The sequence below is a fragment of the Pinus tabuliformis genome, chromosome 2_1, assembly GCF_031772625.1.
Source record: "Pinus tabuliformis cultivar Carrire ecotype Pingquan chromosome 2_1, CPIR1, whole genome shotgun sequence".
Classification (NCBI taxonomy): Eukaryota; Viridiplantae; Streptophyta; class Pinopsida; order Pinales; family Pinaceae; genus Pinus; species Pinus tabuliformis.
Genome location: NC_142299.1, coordinates 131,630,364 through 131,654,866, shown reverse-complemented (window position 1 = coordinate 131,654,866; position 24,503 = coordinate 131,630,364). Strand labels below are relative to the sequence as shown.

Genomic DNA, 24,503 nt, shown 5'->3' with positions numbered 1-24,503 from the left:
TCCTCCATCATGCTCTTCCCATATGATGTTACATCCTTTATTGAAAGATCTATATATACATATCAATTCATTGTTCTTTGGATTATTCTTGGGAATAGAGCATATTATCATATTTTCTGCATAGAGGACAATTAAGTTGGACTATATTCATTTTTAATTAAGATAAACAAATAATCAAAAAGTTTAAATAAAGTCAAAATTTCCCTAGTTTCGAAGAAGACGTACCAGTTTATTGAAAATTAATGTGATGCGGTTTCGTGACAGGTTGGAGCAGAGTAATGGCTTCCATATTTGTTTTAATACCTTTCATATTTGAGATAGTGTGATAAACAATACAACGAAGCAGTTAAGATTTGGTGTACAGTGGGGTAGCAACATAATCCGACAACAGTGACAATATGATTACTTTAGTTATTAATTTACTTTGTATTGCTACGATAAATTTTGGTTTAATGTTATTAGTTAAAAAAACAAAAAGTAATTGTATAAAGAACATGTCCATATTTTATGTTGAACAAGATTTGCATGAATCTTACATGGATTGAACTTGGAAGAAGGTTTATATCAAAATTTTGAAAGTTGAAGTAGGGCATTGGTTGGTTGTTTGTTTGTTTTTTTTATATGGTGGGAAAACTTAATATAATTTAGTTGTCAAATGAGTGGTGAAGACAACTATTACTCGTTGTTAACTATGAATGCAGGTTGAATTATCACCATTATTCAAGGAAAACCACCCAATCTGGAATAACTGTGAACGCAGGTTGACTTGTTTAGATAATCTTCGGCAAAATCACATAACCAATCTTTTGTCGACGCGTTTTTGACTTACCAACCTTTTTCAAGGAAAACCACTCCACTTGGAATAACTTGGTAGTGGTTTGTAAGGGGGCATATTTTCATTTTGGCATTCTAACTCGTAGTGGTTCGTAAGGGAGAAAATTTTCATTCTGGAATTCTTGCCAGATGTCTTTGGGTCTTGAGTTGAGTTGTTAAACTATTTCCTTATGTCCAAATAAAATGAGCTCTTAACCAAACAAAACAGTTTTAAAACATTGGAAAGTTTTATATAACCTTCACCATTTCATTGTTTTGTATTATAATGTGTAATCTTAAATTCAATCCAGTGTACAAGTGTCAAATTATGCCAAAATATTCTACCAATCCAAAGGTACCACGAGTCGCGATATAATAAAGTATCATAATGCATAGGCATGTGAGATGGCAGATTTAAAAGGTACCATGGGTCGACCATATAATAAGGTATCATAATGAATCGGGAATATAGATTTAGAAAAATTATGAATACGATAATGCTAAAGAGTAAATGCAAAACATACCACATAAACATAATTACAAAATTAAAAAACCTATACGAATTAATTAAATTTTTAATAAATAAAATTAATATATTTTTAAAAATAAATTATTTTAATTTTATCATGGAAACTTTATGTATTTTAGTTAACCTTTTTTTCAAAAGACAAAAGCAATATTGATTAAGTTATTGATTAATGGGTTGATTTGATATTCTTTCATCTATCATATAAATTAATCTGTAATGGAATGACAGATCTCTGAATTATAGTGGCAATGTTAAGTTCACTGAAAACTTTAATTTGGTTGGTCACTTGAGCGCTGCTTGAAAAGGCAACTCTGGCTCCCGAAAACTAAACAAACTCGTAACATATTAAACACTCTAATCGCCTTATTGTGTTAATATTGATACATCTAAGCGCCTAAAAGCAGAAACGTTAGTTATGCCATAAAGTAAAATGTTCTCCTTGAGCACCACTCGGCGTCACCTCCTTTAAACTGATGCATGGTATTCAACTTTAATCATGTGTGGATATCCGTTGAAGTGAGCGATTAAATATAACTAGGTTTTACATATTTACGTTGATATGCTTTCTTATGCATTAACAATTGTCAACACTTTTATCTTGTTCTGTTCGATCAAGTGAGACACTTTCAACTGTTGATTTGAAGTGTCATTTAGCAAGCATGCACTGCACTTTAACTGCTTTTTCCAAATATCGGTTGAGTTGCTTTGTTTTCACCTGGAAGTTTTGTTGTGCATTGAATTGGCCCTGTTATGCAAAAACTCTGATCCCCGCAGGCCCTCAGTCTTACTGCATAGAGTTCTTCTTCGTCACTTTCCTGATCGCCTTTGCCGTCAATTACTTCGTGGGCCAACGACAAAACGAGCAGATTGCCCTAGCCTGGGTGGCGCAATTTGCAACGAAGGATGGGATCTTTGAGAAAAAGTTTAGTCTATTAGGTACCAGGGACAAAAACGATACTTCCCTGCTGCTAAAAGAAGGACAGAATGTCTTCAAGTTTTATGCCAGCCGGCGCCGATATTTCCAGGGCTTGTTGGCAACCATGGAGCTTCAGAGCAGGCATGATCTGATCTCGAGGATGTATAATTCTATAGTGCATTGTAAGGATGAGGTCAATATCGAGGTTTATATGAATGAGGATGGTATAGATGCTGACGTATTTGCGCTGGCCAGGAAGAAGGCTGCCAAGAGTATGCACAAGGATACCAGGGATCTCCAACAGTATGCCAGCTTGCTTACGCCGCCTTCGAATCGGAAGTGGCTCAGCGAGGAGCTCGTTGGAATTGCCGAGTTTAACCTAATATTATCAACCATTTAAATTGGTGTATTTTTTTCTCATTGTACTCAGCCCTGCCTCTGCAATTGCAAGTCTGTGGCACCCTCGCATATGTTTCTCAGACTGCATGGATTCAAACAGGAACGGTACGAGACAACATATTATTATTGGGAATTTTCTGGTAAATTCCAAAACAAAATAATGAACACATAACAATGCTCTGTTTTTGCCATAGGATCTTTAACACAAGGAAGCTTAAAATAGATTGTTGGAGAAGCTTAGAGTTTTTCACACACATAAAAACTTTATATTCATCAATAAATTTCCTGATACAAACTTCATCCTCTTAATAGAGGGATTCACTAAGAACTTCAAAAAAACTTACTCTGTCTCTTTTAGAAATTTTACACTATTGTGTGTAAAAATTTCTTTTACATTTACTGCTGTAAAAACAATCTTCAACTACAGAAAATTACATTCACTGCTGTGTAAAAAAAATTTCTTCAATACATATGCTGGAGCGCATTACATTTCATTTTCAACCAACAAAAAAATTCCTTTCAACAAAAAATGACCTGATATATTTACGCTGCTGCGTATTGCATATTCCCCTTCGTTTTTCCAACGAACAACACTGTTGTGTATATTTTTCATGCGCTCTGCTTCCCTTACATTACAATGCATATTCAAAAATGAACAACAAAAGCAATATAACAATACTATTACCTATGCCCATACTTCTGTGAATTTTTAAAAATAAAATTAAAAGGTTTTACATATATTCTACGAACAGGAGTGAATACCATTAATTACTTCTCTGAAACAAATGGCGGTCAAACCCAAAACTCCACGTAAATCCTTGTTGCAAGCCTGTATATCAACTTCAGCTTAATCATATGGTGGATAGCCTTACTTTCAATCCAACGACTATCGCTTGATCAAACCAAATGAATGTTACGTCTCGACAGAAAGTGGTTTTGGAAAACATACTGAGGACACACATTAGCACAGGGTTTTATCGCGTCCCCTCCGGAGAATACCACCACCTGGAGAAAAGCAGTGCGATGGAAACAGGTGGTTTTCATGAATTAAATGCGGCAGTTGGAAATTACATTTCAACTCTCCTCTTTGGAAAAAATTGATAGAATTAGAACATGAGTGTAACAAAAGGGCCTTGAACCTTATAATCTTCGGTTTGAGAGAGGAGGTAGACGAGGATACTTTAGCCATAACCTAGACAGAATTACATAACAGATTACAAATTGAAACAATGTGTCTCATAGAAGAAACAAGGTTGATGAAACTAATAGAGAATAAAAGAAGGTTGATCCGAATAAAGGTGAGCTCTATTGACCATAAGTTTGACATACTTAGTAAAACCCCAAGTCTCAAAGAAACAAGAATATTTATAAATGAAGATCTTATTCCAGAATATCAATCAAAATTGAGAAAGGAGGTTCAAAAGGTAAAGGAAGCTAGGAAGGAAGGAAAGTGGGCAATAATCAGAAATAGAAGAGTCGTTATTCGAGATAGAAACCAAAAAGATAATAATAAATAGCAATTCAACATGCTCTCGATTCTTTCTTGGAACTGTCAGGGCTTTCCATGGAACAAAGGCCCTAAGCTAAGTTTTTTTTTTTTCTCGATAACACTGATCTATTTATATTACAAAAAGTCAAAAATATTACAAAAATTACATCTGGGCCAAAGCCCTGTACCTTCAGAGAAGATATCAGTCATTGCTACCTTGCATAGAAGAGCGACACGTAGCATACAGTAATCGACACGGTGGATTCATTACATGACACGGTGAGTACCGAAACTGACACGATGGATGCATTACTGGACAAGGTGAACACAATACGACACGCTGTGTATGGAAAACGACATGGTGAACATGTTGAACGACGCGTGGGCTGAGACTATGAACCGAAATTACAGACATAAACTCCATAATAGATATACAAAATCATGACAATGAAAAGGTCAAAGAAATTCATTCCTTGCTGCCCAAACTTGGCGACTGCTGAGTTAATCGTCATCCGTGGTGTGAGGTTCATCAGATGCTGGACCCTTGAGCTTTTCCGCTGCTTCCTTACCCGGGCACGAGCTCCTTTGAGCAGGTTCCTTACCCTGGCACGGGCTTCTCTGAACAGGTTCGCTGGGGCCAGCTTCATCCGTCTGAACCGGACGCGTGAAGTCTACAGTGGGAGTCTCCATGTCGACCCGCGGGACAGTCACCGTATCCAAGCGCCCACGAGCACTGCTACAATGCTCCACAGTAACCGACACTATCAGAGTGTTATTAGCAAAAGCACAGGGAATTCTATATCGAATGGCCGGATGTTCCGAGTGACCACACTCCGAAATGCCCCAATTGCCTCTAGCATTGCGGCCTGGAGGCCTGTTTTGCTCAGAGGTAAATTCAACTGAGGACGTTGGAGAAATCTCAGGCCTCTGAGAGGCAGAATGCCCTTTAGCCATTCCTCTGCGACTGCTCATCCTGAGCCTCTCCCTTGGCATTTGGCTATGGCTTCCCTCACCTATAATTCCTCCAGAAACCTTGTTCCAAGCAATAACCCACTCAAACAGCCTGGTATGCGGCAGAGAGGTCAGGGAGGCAACCTTAATAGCTCCCATGCTCCTCGGATGTTGCAGCGCATTGAATGGCGCCTGCAACCTCCTGTACATTCCCCCGTCGTTCCCCTGCTCCAGACTAGACAGCCTAACTACATTCCTCTCCACGCAAAACATTGCGAATTTGCTGATTGCATCGCCTTCCGGCGAATTTAAGGAGCCTGCTCCTTGGCTTGGCGTGGCTTGTCCAGGCTGACAGAGGCCCATGTGACAAGCCACATGCCTCATAACTGTTCTAACTCGCGGCATGGACAGTGATGTCACCCGCATCCGGGAGAAGGAGATCTTTTTGCACCAGAGAGATGCAATCTTTCTTAAGTTGATCATCTTCTACCAAATCCATGGCCCCCGAGAAATACGATGTCGACTGAGTCGCTCCTTGATTAGCCAATCGATCTGCTACCTGGTTTGCTGGTCTTCTGACATGCTTGAAGGTTATGTTGTGGGGAGTGAGAAGCTGTTCCTCCAAGGATTCCATACGGCTTAGCAGCCTCCAACTTTTTGCAATTTTGACTGCTCTGGCCCCTGCTTGTATTCGTTTGGCTGCCTCTATTAGTATGAGCGAGTCCCCTTCAACTTCAAGGGGAGAGAGGTTATATTGCTCGGCCAAACATATTCCTTTCCAAAGTCCTTCCAGCTCTGCCACGTTATTGGTATTTTTGCCTAGAGAGCCATAGTATAAGAGTTTCACCTCTCCTGAGTGATTTCTTATGACTCCTCCGAAACCTGCAGGGCCGGGATTGCCTTTGGCTGCTCCATCGAAGTTGATCTTGTAGGAATTTAAGGTTGGAGGGGACCATGATGAAGGAGAAGCCGATATGGAGCTGGGAGCCGTTTTTGCTTTGACCAGGGGCTTGAGATCTAGATCCCATGCCTTCATTATTCTGCATTCTTGAGGAAGATCGAGCCAGTCTGTGTCATTCCAGATTCGGATGGCCAGGGTTTCTTGGATATTTTGCTTGAGAATGAGCCAAAGATCATCCATGGAACGGTATGTATTGTTGAAGATCCGATGGTTACGCTCTTTCCACAGAGTCCAGTACAGGAAGCCGGGAATGATATTCCATAGAGAGTTTAGAATTTGACTCTTAAATGGATTTTTGACCCAGTTTCTTATGTTTTCCGTAACGTCCATCTGTCTGGGAATTGCTCTCATATTACAGTTTTCAACTTTCTTCCAAATTTGTTTTGCGAGTGGGCAGTCTTCCATTAGATGACTGATGGTTTCATTATTGGCATTGCAGTTTGGGCATCGGGAGGGCCCTATGAATCCTCTTTTTAGTAGATTGTCCCAAGTAAGGATGCGCCTTTTACTTAAGAGCCAGATGAAGGTGGAGATCTTGGGCCATAGTCCTTTGTGCCAGACTTGCTTCCAAATTTGGTCTCTTTCTTCTTGGAGATTGGAATAACGCAGATGGTGAGCTTCTTTGGTGGTGAAGGTGCCCCTGGTTGTGTATCCCCAACGTAATTTGTCCTGCTGGTTTGAGAGACGAATTCTCCTTTCTTGGAGTTCCTGTTCTATTTCTGTATATGTTTCTCCTTGCCAATCTGTTTGCCATTGTTGCGCGGGTTTCCATATATGAAGATCGTGATTTGAGGAAGTCTGCCAGAACTGGTGAACCTGGGTGTGACCTATTTGCTTCATGTGTGCCTGCCAAAGAGGTTTGTGGAACAAATTTGCGAGTTTTGGGAGCTGTTGCCAAGAGTCCTCCCAAAATCTGGCATCCGTCCCTGAGTGTATTTCCCAAAAGCTGTGTTCTTGAATGAAACGGCTTTGCTTTTTTGCATTGTTCCAGATGAGTGAGCCTTGCACCGTTGGGTTGATTCTGATGAGATCACTCCAACTGCTGCCTCTGGCATATTTTGCTTGCCATAGTTGAGCCCATGGGGAGTTCGGCTTGGAAACCCAGTTCCACCATATTCTGGCACCCATTGTATTATTGCTATGTAACGGATCCCGAAGTCCTAACCCTCCTTCTGACTTGGTTTTGCACACCTCTGTCCATTTGACTAGAGCCCATTTCCTGTTTAAAGCAGTGGAACCCCAGAGGAAGTTGCGTTGCAGAGTGCGAATAGCCTTCAGAATCCCTTTTGGAGCTGCCAGGATGGAGAAGAGATAGAGCGGCATTGCTTGCAGGACAGATTTAATGAGAACAAGCCTACCAGCTAGATTAAGAGCCCTGTAGGTCCATGAGGAAAGCTTTGATTCAAGTTTGTCCAGAAGTGCTCTCCAGGACACCTGTTTGATCGCAGAATCGGAAAGAGGGGCGCCTAGATATTTTGCAGGTAAATGGGAGATGGTGAATCCCAGAGATCTGGCAATGGATCTTTGCGTGGTGGGGGGGGTATTGAAGAAAAAGAGCTGGGATTTGGAGGCGTTAATGGAGGTACCAGAAGCTTCAGCAAAGATATTTAGAAGGGTTTTGAATGCGGCGGCTTCTTTTACAGAGGCATGCCCGAAGAGCAGAGTGTCATCAACAAATTGTTGATGGGACTGTGGAGGGCGGCCGTGGAGAGATAAACCTTTGAGCGCTTGGGATGAAACGGCTGATTTGAGTAGCCTACTTAATCCTTCGGCCATGAGGACAAAGAGAAAAGGCGAGAGAGGATCCCCTTGCCTTATGCCCCGAGAGGATTTGAAGGGAGGAGAGGGAGATCCGTTCAATAAGACTGAAAAACTTGGAGAAGTAATGAGGCTCATGATCCATCTGGTCCAAGTTGCGTTAAAACCAAAAGCTAAGAGCATTTTACGTATATAATTCCAGCTAAGTTTGTCGAAGGCCTTTGAGAGGTCAAGCTTGAGAAGCATACCTGGTTTTTTTAGGAGCTTTAGAGAATGTATGACTTCATTTGAGAGTATTATACCATCCATGATTTGTCTTCCCTCGACATACCCTGTTTGCTCTGGAGAGATTAGTATAGGTAGAAGAGGTTTGAGACGATTTGCTATGACCTTTGAAATGAGTTTGTAGATCACATTGCATAACGCTATTGGTCTGAATTTCTCAGGTTTGCTGGAGGCTGCTTCTTTGGGTACCAAGGCTATGAAAGTTGTGTTGAGGGCTGGGAGGACCCAGTGCATGCAACGAATTTCATCCACTAGATTCCATACTTCAACTTTGATGAGCTCCCAAAATTCATGAAAGAAGTTGGCTGTAAATCCGTCTGGCCCAGGTGCCTTGCCATCTTTAAGTTGGGCCATGGCTTCTTCGACTTCCTTCAGCGAAACAGGTTGGAGAAGCTGATTGTTGTGTTCCTCATTGATTAATTTGGGAATGTGCTGTGTGATGGCGCGGATTGCTTCATCTCGATTGACTTCAGGTTCCTTTAGAATGTCCTTGAAGTAGTCTGTGAATTCTTTTTCCATTTCTTCATGAACTTCAATTCTATCACCCTGTTGGTTATTGACAAAGGTTATTTTGTTGTGCATACGCCTTTGAATGGTAGTTTTGTGAAAGAACTTAGTGTTTTTTTCCCCTTCTTTCAGCCAACTGATTCGGGATTTTTGTTTCCATAAAATTTCCTCTTGTTGTTGGCGTTCTTCTATCTGTCTCCATAGGCTCTGCTCTTGTTGAATTTGTTCTTCGGTGCGTCCTGCAAGAATGAAATTTTGTTGAAGTTCTTTCATTTGCTGCTCCAGCTTCTGTTTGCTTTCCTGTATGTTGCCAAAATGGGTACGGTTCCATCTTTTTAATACTTGTTTCAGATGTTTTAACTTTTCCTGAAACTGATACATCTTGGCTCCCGCTGGTGGTGAATATGATGTCCAAGCTTGAGTTACTATGTCCTTTAATTTGCTATGTTGTAGCCAGAAGGCTTCAAAGCGAAAGGGTCTGTTGCAGCCATGACCTGGTCTTGACCAGTGAAGCAGAATGGGCCAATGATCCGAGCCACTTTGTGGAATTATTGAGGTGCTGAAGTCTCCTCCCAGGTGGATCGCATTGTCAGATATAAGAAAACGATCCAACCTTGAGGCTATATGGTGTGCTCCTTTGCGCTTGTTGGACCAAGTAAAAATACCATTGGAGGTAGGAATGTCCATGAGCTGATTGTTCTGGATGAATTGCTTGAAGCCCGAACTGTCGCTGTCGAGCCGCACTCTGCCTCCTTGTTTTTCCTCCATTGATTTTATGATATTGAAATCTCCCCCCCCAATCCACAAGGGGAAACGTCTATTTGTATTAAGGAGAGAGATCGTGTCCAAGAGGTCCAATTTTTGCTGAATCGACTGAGGGAAATATACATTGGTGAGGTGCCCATGAATGTTGGTGCCTATAAGATGGAAAGTGGCTTGAATGAGATGGAGAGTGGCATGGAAATTGTCCAACGTAACTATCTGCGGATTCCATAAAATAGCCAAGCCGCCTGACGCCCCTGAAGCGTCGACAGAAATTGACCTACTGCCTGCCATTATTTTGCTGCCAAGTTTATCTATCATTGTGCTACTGCTTTTAGTTTCTTGGAGAAAGACTACTGCTGGTTGTTCTTGCATAATCAAGTTTTTTATCATTCTGTGTTTTGAGGGACTGTTGAGTCCTCTGACATTCCAGGATGTGAGCTTCATGGAGATTGCGTTGAGGGTTTGAAGAACTTTGTCAGCTTGGGAAATAACCTCGAATCCATTAATGTCTCCCCAATTGTTATTGTTCTTTGAAGGTCTGTTTTCCGGCCTCTTTTCTTTGTTTCTTTCATGATTTTTTTTCCATCCCAGTGACTACCACCTTGAATGCCCAGACTCTTGTGGTGATGTACTCGCGACAAGACTCCTTCAATTTTATCTATTTGCCAGAGGGGGATTGATTCATATTCTTTTTGTTTGCATGCATTCTCCAATTTGGAGATATCCAGCTTGGAGATATCAAACTCTTCTAAGTTTACATCTGCTCTGTCTTCCTCCATAGTGATCGGAATGTTTTGCTCCATTTCCTCAATATTATCATGAAGAATTAAGGCGAGAGCGGCATCAAGATCCATATCTGAAGCTATTTGATTTTCATTCAATTTGGATTTCCCTTTGGAGGGGAAAGGGGGGTCAAGATCTGAGACAGATTTGGTGAGCATCAGAGGGGAAGCATCTGCAGGTTTGGAAATGGTGGGATCCGAAGGAGATAAGGAGATCGATCGGTTGGGGGGGGGTTCAATGGGGATTTGATGGACCTGGATTTCAGAGAGGGGTGGATTTGGTGAGTCCTGAGAGGCAAGAACCGTGAATCGGTTCTGGAGGTTCACCTTGGGTCCTGGATCAGGAATGGCCTGGTTTTTCTTGGCATGCCGGCGACGAGTGGGGACTTTGGTATAGCCATCTTGATCCTTATTTGTCTCATTCGAAGGAATAGATGGCTGAACATTTAAGGGGCAGTCACGGAAGAGATGGCCGTGCTCATGACATTTTCTACAGCGAAAGGGGATATGTTCATAATCTAAAGACTGCTTCCATTCATAATCATCGTGAAAGAGACTTACCGTGTCTGCAAGCGTCTTGGTTAGGTGCATCTTGACGCATATCCTGGCATAGGAGGTGTATTTGCGAGATTTTGTTTCGGTTGCAACTTTGATAAATGTCCCCAGCTTGTTGCCTATATCAGCCAGTGTCTCTTCTTTCCAATATTCCACAGGAAGTGAATACATTCGAATCCAAACAGGGGCCCAGCTGAAGTCTTCTTTATCCGGATTGAATCTTGGCTTCCATTCAGTTAGATACAGACCGGAGGAGTTGAAGAAGTACGGGCCACCTTCAAATACTTTCGTTTTATCTTCGAGACAGTTGAAAATAGCTGTGAAGAAACCCTTTGGACCAAGCTGCAACATCACTTGTCCTTTTGGCTTCCATTTGGAAGCTATCCAGCCTTGTAAGGCTTTCTCTGTGGGCCAAAATCCCAGAAACTTTCCAATGAGAGCGTAGTCCTGCATGTATTGTATTTCGCTATTGATACGGTGGCTGGGAAGATCCACCTTGATTGATTCTGCCGCTTTGGGTATGCAGGTCCTGGAAGTCGCTTTGGTCTTGGATGATTCCGCATTGGTGTATTTATCCTTGTTTTCTGTGTCCTCTGCATTCTGGGCTGCATGCTGCTGTTCTGTCTGCGTCCTTTGCTGGTTTTCTTCTGTGTTTAAGCCTGTGTCTGCAGTGGGCTGGATCACAGGCTTTTGCTTGTTGTCAGTCATATGTGTGTCCCGTGGAGGGGAGGCAGAGCTCTCCCCTCCTGCGTCTGATATCATTTGCGGCCGTCAATGGAGAGACCTGCAGAATCGATGGCAGGTCGAAAAATGGCGGCTAGGTTTTTTGTTGTCCTCTAGCGTATCGCCTCAGAGCGCATTTTTTCCTGAGCTCTCATATATGGAGATGTTAGAGTGAGTGGGAAGGCCCTAAGCTAAGTTGGATCTCGAATGATGTTGATATTATTTTGCTTGTTGAACCTTGGGAGCACGAAGAATCTAAGGTCCCTAACATAAATGGATTTTCATTATGGTCTACCTGGAATAAGCGGTCCTCCCATAGAGGCATTGGGGGTATAGCTTGTTACATTAAGAAGATCATCTCTCCCAATGCTAGGATTTATAAAAATGACCCTTACAACCAATATAGTTGGATAGAAATTACTGACATTTATGATAAAAAGCCCTAAATAGCAATCTGTTATTCCCCCTCATCAATTCTAACTTCTATAAGAAAAATAATCTAGATAAAAATAGTCCTTACAATGGTTTAGAGAATGATATTTCTAGCCTAAGGAATGGAGGCAATATCCTTTTAATGGGTGACTTTAATGCTCAAACTTCAACCAACCAAGCTATTCTTCTAAGAAATCATTCCAACCCTATTCCTCTTTGGTTAGATGAAGACCTTTCTCTGGCTAGCTGGTACAAGAGGAGCTCTGAAGACCTTAGGGAGAATTTGTTTGGGTCAGAGCTAGTCCAGCTCTGTAGTGCTCAAGATCTCATAATTTGCAACGGTCTAAAGAAGTGGCCCAATTCTAGCAAGATGACCTACATCCATGATCTTGGTAGTAGCGTGGTAGACTATGTTATCTCCGATCTCCCTCTATATAACAAAATAACAAATTTTGACATCTTAAACGACCACGAGCCTGACTTTGATCATAGGCCTTTACTTATAACTCTCAATTTTGTCATGCATAGAGTTCCCATTGAAGATAATCCTATAGCCAAAAGAAGTTAATCTTTGATAAAAATAAAAAATATCTCTTTCTAAATGAATTAAAAACTAATTTGCTTCCTTTATCTAGTATAGATAACATAGAAGATCTCTATCATAATTTTACTAAAACCCTCTCATATTCTATTAACAAGTTCTCAATTGAAGTTTGAAGTAATAAAAGAAATAGAAAAACCAACCCATGGTATGACAAATATTGTAAAAGTGCGAGGAAAGCAACTAAGGAATTTGTTGATGAATCTCTTAAAATTGGCAAGATAAAAATATACAAAGCCCTAACTAAAATGAAAAAAGGCAGTATATTCATAAAAGACAAGAGAATCTCTTACACCTCTCTAAGATAGCTCCTAAGAAATTCTGGAGGCATATTTTAACTAGGAAAACTAAAGATAATAAAATTTCTTTACAGGACTGGAAATCCTATCTTAAAAAACTTTATGAATCTCCAAATTTCATGGATAACTTTGAAACGCTACTCACAACGGAATAAGTTTTCTCATTAGAAGACATTGATTTTGGGGTTAATCGCTTGGATAATGGGAGAGCTAAGGATATTGAAGGTTACCAGGTGGAAATATTAAAAATTGGAGGTCCTGTCCTCATCCCCCACATTCACAAGCTTTTCAATCAAGTGGTAAAGCAAGGGTTCCCTAAACCATGGACTCAAAGCCTCATTATCCCTATTTTTAAAAGTGGGGATACAAATAACCCCTCTAATTATCAGACAATTATGATCAGTCCTCTCCTAGCCAAGTTATATGTTATTATTTTGGAAAGGAAGTTGAGCATATGGCTTGAAAGTGAAGGTAAGTGGGCTAAAGGCCAAGAGGGTTTTAGAAAGAAACACTCAACAACAGACCACTTCATTACGCTTAGGATCATTGTGGAGGAATGCCACAATGATAAATACAATCTTTTTTGTTGCTTTGTGGACTTTAGAAAGGATTTCGATACAATTCTTAAAAACAACCTTTGGAATAGATTAGAAGAGCTAAAGGTTCCTTTTGAGTCGAGAGCTGCCACTATAAGGTTATACGAGAATGTAATTTCCAAGTTAAAAAGCAATTAGGGGTGGTCGAAAGATATTAAGTGTAATATCAGAGTTAAACAAGGCTGCCCCCTCTCCCATACCCTATTTGGCATTTACAATGACAAGCTAGAAGGTTGTTTAAAGGAAGCAGGATGTGCTGGCATGATCTTAGCTAGGATAGTCATCATCCTTCTTCTCTACGCTGACGATATTGTTCTTCTCGCAAGGTGCCCATCTGATCTTAATAAGCAACTTAGACTTCTTAAGGATTTCTACTCCACCATGGGTATGATTGTTAACACTGACAAAACAAAAGTTATGATTATCAAATCCAAGAAGGACACTTACGCTAATTTTGTCCATGACAATAGTAACTTGTAGGAAGTGTCTTCGTACAAGTACCTAGGAATTGATATTCATCACAAGCTCAACTGGAACTATAGCATTGAAAAAATGATTAATGGGGGATGTAAAGCTTATTTTGGTCTTGAAAATAATTGTAAAACGGTAAACCTCGTAATGTGGGATAGAAAGAAGTTCCTCTTTGAAACTTTAGTCACTACAGCTATCTTATATGGATGTGAGGTTTGGGGTTGTAGCATCTCTAGAGAATCTTAGAGAAAGATTGAGAAAATCCAGAAGTGTTTTATAACATATAACCTCAAAATTAAAAGCAACACACCCTATCTTATTCTCCTTATAGAAGTGGGTCTTTCTCCTATCGAGAGCCTAGCTATGACTAGGCTTCTGTTGTACAAGCACAAACTCAATAACATAGGAGACCATAGACTTCCTAAGAGAGCTTTAAATTCTAGGCAAAACCACCTAAGGCTTAAATGAGGTTGGTATAAATACACTAGGGCCTGGTTAAACCATTGGGAGATCGATGAGAATGTTGCATTGCAAAACATTAATAACATTAAAAATATTGTTACTTCTAAGTTCAAAGAAAAAATGTGGTGTGAGAAATATTTAGCAGCTAAAAGAAAATTAAGATATTATAATGAGGTCATCAATCCCACCCTAGAAGATCAAAAGTATCTCTATATTTTAACTAGCTCAAAGAAGAAAATTAATATAGCCAAGATTAGAACGAACTCTCATGAGCTCCATAGTGAAACAGGTCGTTGGGTAGTTCCTAAAACACCATGGATGGAAAGGTTCTTCCATCTCTGTGAGAATACGAACATCAAGGATGAAAATCACTTCCTCTTAGAGTCCCCACGTACAACCACATTAGATCTCTGTTTCAAAATCTTTGTTGCAATACTGACCTTCCTAGCCTTTTACGATGTCAAAATTACAGTGAGCTCGGGAGGCTTCTCTCCAAGATTTTTGAGCATAGGAATAAAATCTTAAATCAAACTAAATAATTCATTTCTTTAGGTCCGATAGACCAAAGTTTGGTCTCAGTGGATGTTAACCACCACCACCACCATCATCATCATCATTATGATTTTTTTTTTTGAAATTAAGTGTTTTGAATTTATATCAAATTATCTAAGTTTTATATATATTAGTTGTTATAGGTTAACATTATTGATTCTATTAATATTTATAATAATAATACTTATAATAATAGATATAAGTTAAAGATTAACAAAATTATTTAGATTTTATTGTTTTGAAATTTAAGTTAACTTATTTTTCCTACCATCCTTGCCGCCCTCAGTAGGTGGTTGACTTTATATTAATTCAGTCAACTACCAAATATTTATTTTTTGAAAGAACTAAAATAAAAATTTAACAAATTAATTTTTTATTTTTTTGCTAATTATTTTATTTAGATCTATTTGTCATACAATTGGTTGTTTATTTGTAGATTTTATTGCCAAATGCCTCAATTGACACACTTTCTACAAAAATATAGGTTCCCAAGAATTCATATCACCATATATATATATATATATCAAACGTGGGTTGTACAATACTACGATCTCATTATATTAGACTTGTTTATGGAAAAAAATAGTTCTAAAATATTTCAATGAATTATCTTCTATAGTGTTTTCTAGAAAATCGAACTTGAACCATTAATGAAAGCCTTCCATTTACATGCTAAAATAAAGTGTCTTAATGCTTGGTGTATAATTATTTGCTAGTTATGTAGTTTGGCCGATCACTCTATAAATAATAATTATTTACTTTAATAGATATAACAATTAATTCTCATGCTATCTACTTTGGCAAAGGTAGGCATTGAGTTTAAATAATCACAATGAAGTCTTTCTAGCTTGCTTATATTTATGTTGTGTAGAGTTGTGATTAGTGTGAGATTTGATTTTTAAGATATTTTAAGCAACTGTGCAAATTATACCATCTTCTTTTATTATTGACATAATTTAGTTAGATTAATTTTTAAAATCAATGATGTTTATTTTAAATAAATGTAATTGAATTTAGAAGATAAATTATATTAATAATAAAAAAAGATGGATGAATAGAAAAGTAAGATTTAAAACCTATTTCTTTCCACGCTATTAATAATTTATTTCAATTAACTATAATTTATTTTTTGTGCCAACATGATTATTTAACACTTAAAAAAAAAAAATTATTAATAAAAAAAATTGGATTATATTTTGAAATCAATTAAATAGAATATTTTTATAAAAGTTTTAAATCTTCGTGATTCAATAATAGATTTCATGTAAATTTACAACCTTGAATATTAATAAAAAATTTAAACATATTATTTATATATATCACAGGTTCATGTAATTGAGATTGATAATAAAATGTCATTTGAAAGAAGCAAATAGATTTCTTGGCATAACCTTGAAAACAATTTGAATAAGGTGAAAGAAGAAACAAGGAGATAGCGACCCGTGAGCATTCGATACTCTAATAAAATTAGTGTGAAATAGCCACTCTCAAGCATTCACTACATTATTTATTCAATTTAAATGGATAATAAAATGTGTTTTATGCAGTGCCATATAAATGTTAAACAAATTAGAAACTTACACATTATAAAGTTTGTAATATATGTTGTTTTAGAATAAATTATATTTCTTTTCATAATGTAAAAAACAATTTGAATGTGAGATAGCTACCTCTTTACTATAAAATTTAAAGAATTATGGTTTAAAAATGCATCTATAAAATTAGCAATAATAAGATGTTAAAGTTAATAGTAGGAATGCATTGTGCCAATTAATTCTTCTATATTAACTTAGTTAATGTTGTTAGTTTGTAGAATTAATTTATAGCTATACCATCATTATCTTCTACGTTGATACCATTGTCATAAACAATACTCTATTATGTGGTATATGTATGTGCTCCAATTAATAAAATTTCTTAGTTACGTAGTTATTCTATTTCTCTATGTTGTCTTTGTTTTTCTTGTTTTGTTAGAGGTGGTGTGACATGTTAGAAACAATATTGAAGCATTGTCCATTGGAGGTTGTCCAAGTTGGACTTTCTATCTTGTATCGTAGGTTCATAGAATCTACTGCATGAAGTATAGAATCAACCACATGAGGCATGTGATATATGCAACTACATGGAATTTTTTTAGTAATCTTGTCTAGTGCTTCCTACAACTTTTGCAGCTACATGGAGTACTTGGTGATAGTACTATTATAGCCTTTAAGCAACTATCCTCCATAGATATATCTACGCATTTCCCCGCTTTCTCTTCTAGATCTAGGATACTTATGAAGGAATCCAAAGTAAATATCAACTTCAAATATGACTCCAAATTCTATACCTCACAGTGAACAATCTACTCCTGAATCTCCATTGCCAATTCTATCTGATGGGGAAAATAATCAACGAGGTAATTAATTTCTTCCGCATTAATCAACAAGGATTTATTTGAAGTGGGGATCATGAGATTCTTATCACACTAAGGGTTTGAATCACACTCAAAATCAACCCTGGTGTAGAACTTGTAATGGGAATCGACCCACAGACCAATGGGTGAGCTATCATTCTTAGCTTCGAGATAATTTATTTTTATTTTGTCAGGGCTATTGGCTTATTATGATCCTCAGTTAACTCAATATTCCTAGAGCTAGTTTCCATGTAGTAGTCATTATCATGGAGGGTTGTCATTCTCATGAGTTGAAATTCTAGATTTGTTTTATTAGTATGGTTTTCATCTTCGATTTTTCCTCTACAAACTTAGGACTTTGTGGAGGTTTGATATATTTAGGAGTGCTAATTCCATAATCAGAGGTGTCAATATCAGATTTTGGGCTCCTAATTTCTAATTTTAGTATCCTCCTAGGGGTTACAAGTTGAGTTGTTGATTGCATCAAATTGGAATCAGTTGTTTGAATGCCAATTCATTTGTTTGAATATTTCCTTGATTGAGTGATTATGTTGAATCTGTTCATGAGAAAATCTTGATATATTTTTTCACGATTTTCAATCTCTTCCCCAGTAGAGAAACCCATACCAAAATTTGTGTGGCATAATTCCCTAAGGAGGTTGAAACCGCAATGTGGAGCTAAGTTAATATGGCCAAAGGATAATGAGGTGCCACAACATTTATTGTTTTTGAAGATCCCTAAAAGAAGAGAAGATGTGTAGGGTTACAATAGGTTTAACAATGAGATAAACAAGTGTGGATATCAGAACTAAGATAAACAATTGTGGATATATTTAAGAGAGAATGAGGTGCCACAACATTAATTTCTTTTGAATATCCCTAAAAGAAGAGAATTTTTGGATGGTTTCAATAAGTTTAACAATGAGATAAACAATTGTGGATATCTGAACTCAAATAAGAAATGTCGATATATGTCAGAAAATGGATTAATAGATTAATTATTACTAGAAATAGTATTAGTCCCTTCCTTCGCGAGGGGTAGTTTTAGCCTCTTTATCTAACCCCAATTGATATTTTTAGTTATGTCTTTTGTTACAGTATTAAAACATTCTTATAAAGTTTGAAAAATGTATTTCTCATTTTCTGATTGGCATAGAACACGTTGATGGAACTTAACAAGCCTCGTGGTGTGCATTTTTATTTTCTTGTGTGTCATTTCTAAACAAATAATTTTAAAATGAAAAAAGACTAATTTTGTAAATGGCCATTCCAACGTTGAGTACTCTTACACTAGCATTGTATGCTTATTTCTCTACCCAATGATGCTATAACCTCATCCTCACATATTCAAGCAATACCTCATCGATTGGCAATGTGGCTAGTCTGATGATGCCATGGAAACTTGTATCCATACAAGTAAAGAGCATATGTTTGCTTATTTTTTATACTGCTTTGAATCTCTATGCTATAAAATTCCTAAATGCAACTCTTACAACAACAACACCTGCCCTTGCCCCCACTAAAACATATCAGTGCCATGAAAGACAGGAGCTGAGCTAGTTTCGTAACTTCTAGTAGCAATTTATATGGGAAAGTTTGGAACTTCATTATACAATACCATGGAAAGTGCCAATTTTGCTAACATGACATTTATCTTTTGAAAATATTTATAATGTAGATGATTTATATTTTGCAATACCGGGAATTCACATAATTCGAACAAGATCTTTATTTTTGGAGGTGTATTTTTCACTAGCTTTAGTGACTAAGGGTTTTGTCAACATCGATCTTTCTAGCACCATTTACATCCCTAACATTGACTATAGGTTTCATATGAAATTACAATAATTTTCTTATCAAGCCTTTCCCACCTAAATTCTCTATATTATAGGGAAGCATTTCCACCTAAATTCTCCATAGAAGAATTTCCACGCGAATGTGAATGACATCACCCATAATTTTTGGCATTTCTAGGAAAACAAAATGGTTGGTCGAAAGCTTCCACCAGTGAATTAGCTGCCACCAGTCAATTAAATTAATATTTTAGGTGAATTTCCTCTAGTTTAAAGGAAAAAAATTTACTGGAAAAGGGATGACCGATTGACTCCATTAAATTTTTCCTCATAAATCTATTATTTCACTTTTTTACCAGAAAGGTAATGACTAAATTACTCCGTTAACATTTTCTTTTTAAATCTATTATTTGAAAGCTATGGTGTGTTTTTAGTAAGAATTTTGAGGAAAAAAAATAAAGCACACAAAAAAGTCCATATATTGTATTCAAAGCCAAATTACAAGCCACATAAATAGTGCTCATGAGATCCAACATGTTCCAAACAAGGAGAATATCGTTGAGAAAATATCTTAACAAATTCATACAACCAACAAACCTAATCTATCAATTTACTAATGTAAGCATTATTTCCAAGTCCCCCCCTTTAATTCTTACAATACATTACTTCAAATATTATTACAAGAATTATAAATTACATATAGTCACATATGTCTGGTTGGTCTTCATTAGTACTCACATCCACTCTGGAATCTCACAAACACTGCCCTTTCTTCACCATCTCATCTTCGAGTTGTCACTTGAACTCCATTTAAAACATAAACGCCTCTAACCATTATTAATGAACTCTGTACAATTAGCACTACTTGAATACCCCAAATAATAGCCTAGACACTGAATATCTCTGTGGATATGCTTCCATCATAGTAGTATGCATCAAAATACATACATCTAGTTATATAGGTAAGCTTTCTATGTACTAAACTGATATAGTTGTCACTTATACAATAGACCTCTTTGACATACACTTTTACATATGTATGAATAACAACTAGTAACTAATGTTCTTGAAGCACTAACTAATGACAAGACACATCGATGTTTAATAAACTCAACATAAGCAAGTCAATAATGTGTTCTCGTGGCACCTAAGAACATTGTGAACCATTAACTTGACTATATTTCTCTATTCATTAATTGGTATTTTCTTACAATATAACACACAATATATTCATATCACCACTAATAGGTTTAAACTAAAGCAACAACCAAAATTAAAAAAAAATTGGAATTGTCTCCCAAGATCTTCACGTCATATTTTGAACCTAAAAATATCATGACAACCAAACCAATCAACTTTGATGAAATGAATGTTTTCAATCACATAATGAAAAATTAAAATAAAGTGGAGAAGGTCGTGGATTCCTCACTTGCTTTGCTGAAGAGTAATCTCTGTGCTACAATTTCCAACACTGACAATCCCTGGCCCACGAAAACACGTCAGTGTATGATAATAATATTTCTTATAAAACTACATACTCGGTTATGTGTTCAAATATATACTCGTCATGGTGACCGAGCTCCATCATTTCTACCAAACGACAACAGGAACATGGCAAAACACACCCTGCATCTATAAAGTAGTCATCAGAAACTCAATTTTATCTTAGGATTCACATTCTCCCTCAAATACTTGCTACTATGTTTGTCTTCACCTAAGGTTTGGGCTTATAAACTGAAAGTCATTCACATGATCTCTAGATCTAATCTTGCAATGTCCATTATCGTTATTTCCATCCACTGAAAATATTTTCCAATTTAGGCAGAGGGAGAGAATATATGGCATGAAATATAATGGCTTCGATGATGTTGTATATCACTGAAAAATCCACTAGATTGTGAATAATGAAGGCCCCTACACCTTTAAATCTCACAGTGAAAGACAATTGTCATAGGTATAGGTTGGGTATAGGTAACTCAATACAAGATGTTCTAAGGCTCTAGAGCATTTGTCCAACCAAGGCTACGAGACTAGTAACTCAACCCAAGCTAAGGAGACATGAGAACCAATAAAAAACACAACAAAGAAATAAACCAACAATCACCATGGCTATCCAGGAAATGTCGACTCACCCATCCTCCATGCCAATGACAGATCACAACCAACAAACCACATTCATATGCCATGCATGTCAAAACTAGTGAAGAAATCATGCATGCAACTCGGTAACTACAAGAAAATTTGATGAAGTTGCTGATGTTGATGCCTTCTTGTGCTTTCTTGCTCTTACTTTTCCTTCATGCTCCAAGAATCCAAGTATACCACACCTTCCAAGAGTGCTCCAAGAAAACTCTAAGTGTCCAAGAGCATGAGAGAGAGAGAGAACTATGAGAGAGCTCCAAAATTGAATTGGCAATAGGTTACGAGCTAATCCTCAAAAGCTTTTTTATGGATGAGGCTTCTATTTTCTTCATTTTCCTCCTCACATGCAACCTGTGACCTTTCACCTCCTTTTTCTCTTAATTTCCATTATTTTCATAAATAAATGTGCTAAAAAATCTATTTTTCCTTTCCAAAGCCTTGGCCATTGGCTTTGCCACTTTCCTTAGTCATAAACAATCACAAGTGATCCCCATCACTAGGATTTTGCCCAACATTCAGCTTGGAATAAGTGTCCCATCAATCGTGGTTATTGTTTTTAACTTTTATTTCATGGAATTTTCACCATAGATGTTACATCAGGATCCATTTCTAACTTCTAACTAGTTTGAAGTGAATTCACCTACTTATCATTCGACCAAAAAAAGATCATATTTGAAGCAACTATTCAACCCAAACCAAATTCCTAAGCTCATTTTGGATAAATTTATTTTGACAACCCCAATCAACTTTTAAATAAAGAGTTCAAACCAACTCTTACATAAAGTAGTATAGGTTTCCCCTGTTCCAGACAAGAGCCACCTACAAGTTTTTTATAGAATTAAACTACAGTCTACAAACAATACACAGATAGGCATGTATATAATTTAAAATGAACCCAAGCCCTGCTCAAATTGTGTAGGAAGCTTAGAAGTTTAAAAATACGGCATAAATGAAACCATCACTATTTGATGAAGCTGATCATGAAGAATTCATGTGCACTAGTAAGATTCCATCTCTATTGCAAATATTCCTACATTTAGAAATGACAAGAGAGTGAGAGAATTGATATTCTATATTCCCATGATACATGTGAGAGAATTGCTACTCGAGTTTTCAATTTGAAATCACGCCTTCGAGCAAACTTCGGGGTTTGAGGTAACATAGGAAGGTAATTTTTTTATTTCACCTTCATTAACTTTGACTTTAACTTTGACGGTAACATATGAAGATAGTTGAAATGTCATAACATGTTGCTCCTTCTCAACCAAATTTGATAGATTTGGATTAATTGAAGACTCAATAAAGTAGGTTTGGATTATTGGAAGACTTCTCAACCTTACTTGATTTTATAGGGTTGGATTATTTGAAGACCTAGCGAAGTTTATTTGGATTATTTCAAACCTCTCAACGACCTTTCAATCTGATTTGACTCTGGTTTTGGATTATTTGAATAACCAACAAAGGCAATAATCAAACATTGTTGTTAAACTTTTCCCTTAAGCCCTTCAATCACTCATATTGACTCAAATTTACACATCGTTAAACTTTCTGGTTAAGCCCATACAATCCCTAAATTTCATAATTAAAATGAGAATAACATTGGTCAACATGGAATAGAGTTGTCTATGTTGATGCAGGGTACAAACAAGTTAGAATTCATAATCGCAACATAAACGTCAAATCAAATCAAGCTCTTTTTCAACGGAATCTAATCTTCTTATTTTTTTCTATGTAAGAAAATGAATTAATAATAGATTAATAAACTTATTTGATTTATGTTGTCTTTTCATATTTGATTTATTTTCAAAACGAAAATAGAATTTTTTGATTATCTATTATTAATTTTTATTTTATTTTATTTTATAATTAGTAGAGATTTTGTTTTCTCATTTTCTTTTTTTCTAATTATTAGAAATCTTATTTAATTTATTTTTAAGAAGAAAAATAATTTTTTTGGCTAGATTTTATTTTCATTTAGTTATAAAAATAGATTAATAAATTAATTATTATTATATTTATGGGATTTTTTTAGAATTTTTTGGTTAGGTTTTATTTTTCTTTATGTAAGAAAATGGATTGATAGGAATGTAAGATTTAAAGTCTATTTTTTTCAACACTATTAATAAGTTTTTTTTTGTAGGCTTGGTGGGACTACATCTTCATCATGTCCAAGATATCACCTCAAAGGGAGTTGAAATAATGACTTTACATGAAGGAGTACCTTAAGAGAGCTCCTGATTAAGGTGGAGTGCCTTAACAGAACTCAAACACTACTAATAAATTATTTCAATTAACTATGATTTAGCTTTTGTGCAAACATTATTATTTAACCTATCAAATCAAAAAATATTAATAAAAAAATAGATTATATTTTGAAATAAATTAAATGAAATATTGTTATAAAATTTTTAAATCTTCATAATTAAACATCTACTACAACTAGATTTACAAACAATAAATATGATTCAATGATAGATTTCATATAAATTTACAACCTTAAGCATTTATAAAATAATTAAACATATTACAAATAATATAATTCTACATATATAATATTTTTATTTCACATGTTTATATAATTTAGATTGATAATAGAATGTGGTTTATGCAATGCCAGATAAATACTAAACAAATTAGAAATGTAGTTTTGTAATATATGTTGCTTTTAAAAGCAAATAGATATTTTTACATAACCTTGAAAATAATTTGAATAAAGCGAAGAAGAGACAATGAGATAGCCACTCATGAGCATTCGCAACAATAAAAAAATGAGAGTGGCTAATGAGTGTGAAATAAGCACTCTCAAGTATTCACTACAAAATTTATGTATTTTAAATTGGTAATAAAATGTGTTTTATGCAATGTCATATAAATGCTAAACAAATATATATTGTTTTAGAGGAAAATATATTTCTTTGCATAATGTAGAAAACAATTTTAATGTAGTAATTAGAGATGTGAGATAGCTACTCCTATCTCACTCGTGAGCATTTAGTACATATTCACTACAAAATGTAAAGAATTATTGTTTAAAATGCATCCATAAAATTAGGAATAATAGGATGTTAGAGTTAATTAGAGGGATGTATTGTACTAATCCATTCTTCTATATTAAATTAGTGATGCATGAGCATCTAGACCTAGCCAGCAATGTGATGGTGTGGTCACATGTTTTGGCTAATGAAATTTTGGAGGAAGAATTGGTTATTTAAATTGTATTAATTTCAAATTATGTAAGTGGTTAATTTGTTGCCTAATTCTGAACAGAATTGGGAATAAAATGGCAAGTGATCCTCCCTGCGTGGAGATCAAGCCAATTAGCTATAT

The 24,503-nt window shown here is 36.4% G+C and overlaps 1 pseudogene; it reads left to right on the top strand.

The window, feature by feature from the left end:
* The first annotated feature begins 2,001 nt into the window (after nucleotides 1-2,001).
* Nucleotides 2,002-2,763, top strand: LOC149199121 (uncharacterized protein At5g49945 pseudogene; annotated as a pseudogene).
* The last annotated feature ends 21,740 nt before the right edge of the window (nucleotides 2,764-24,503 follow it).